The 1,028-nt window shown below is 53.2% G+C and overlaps 1 protein-coding gene across 1 annotated transcript in view; it reads right to left on the bottom strand.

Annotated features, from left to right (window-relative positions):
- LOC122547539 (slit homolog 1 protein-like) overlaps positions 1-1,028 on the bottom strand; it is a gene marked incomplete at its 3' end in the record, with an annotated part of 15,531 nt that overhangs the window by 12,974 nt on the left and 1,529 nt on the right. The gene's annotated exons all lie outside the window — the stretch shown is intronic.

Raw genomic sequence — 1,028 nt, forward strand, 5'->3', positions numbered from 1 at the left:
CACAGGAACAGGAGGGTGTCATTCGAATGTTCGAGACTGGGAGACAGGAACAGGAGGCAGTCACTCAACATGCTCGAGACTGGGACACAGGGACAGGAAGCAGTAACTCAACTGCAGGAGACTGCGACACAAAAACAGAAGGGAGTCATTCAACTGCCCAAGACTGGGACACAGGAACAGGAGGGAGTGGTTCAACTGTTCGAGACTGGGACACAGGAACAGGAGGGAGTCACTTAACTGCTCGGGACTGGGATACAGGGACAGGAAGCAGTCACTCAACTGCCCGAGACTGGGGCACAGGAACAGGATGGAGTGGTTCAACTGTTCGAGTTTGGGACACAGGAACAGAAGGCTGTCATTCAACTGCTCGAGACTGCGACACAGGAACAGGAGGGAGTCACTCAACGGTTCGAGACTGCGAAACAGGAACAGTAGGGAGTCACTCAAATGCTCGAGGCTGGGACACAGGAACAGGAGGGAGACGCTCTAATGCTCGAGACTGGGACTCAGCAACAGGAGAGAGTCATTCAACTGCTCGAGAATGGGACTCAGGTACAGGAGGGAGTCATTCAACTGTTCGAGTTTGGGACACAGGAACAGAAAGCTGTCATTCAACTGGTCGAGACTGCGACGCAGGAACAGGAGGGAGTCACTCAACGGTTCGAGACTGCGAAACAGGAACAGTAGGGAGTCACTCAAATGCTCGAGGCTGGGACACAGGAACAGGAGGGAGACGCTCTAATGCTCGAGACTGGGACTCAGCAACAGGAGAGAGTCATTCAACTGCTCGAGAATGGGACTCAGGTACAGGAGGGAGTCATTCAACTGTTCGAGTTTGGGACACAGGAACAGAAAGCTGTCATTCAACTGCAGGAGACTGGGACACAGGAACAGAAAGCAGTCACTCAACTGCTCGAGACTGGGACACAGGGACAGGAAGCAGTAACTCAACTGCAGGAGACTGCGACACAAAAACAGAAGGGAGTCATTCAACTGCCCAAGACTGGGACACAGGAACAGGAGGGAGT

The sequence above is a fragment of the Chiloscyllium plagiosum genome, unplaced genomic scaffold, assembly GCF_004010195.1.
Source record: "Chiloscyllium plagiosum isolate BGI_BamShark_2017 unplaced genomic scaffold, ASM401019v2 scaf_6287, whole genome shotgun sequence".
NCBI lineage: Eukaryota > Metazoa > Chordata > Chondrichthyes > Orectolobiformes > Hemiscylliidae > Chiloscyllium > Chiloscyllium plagiosum.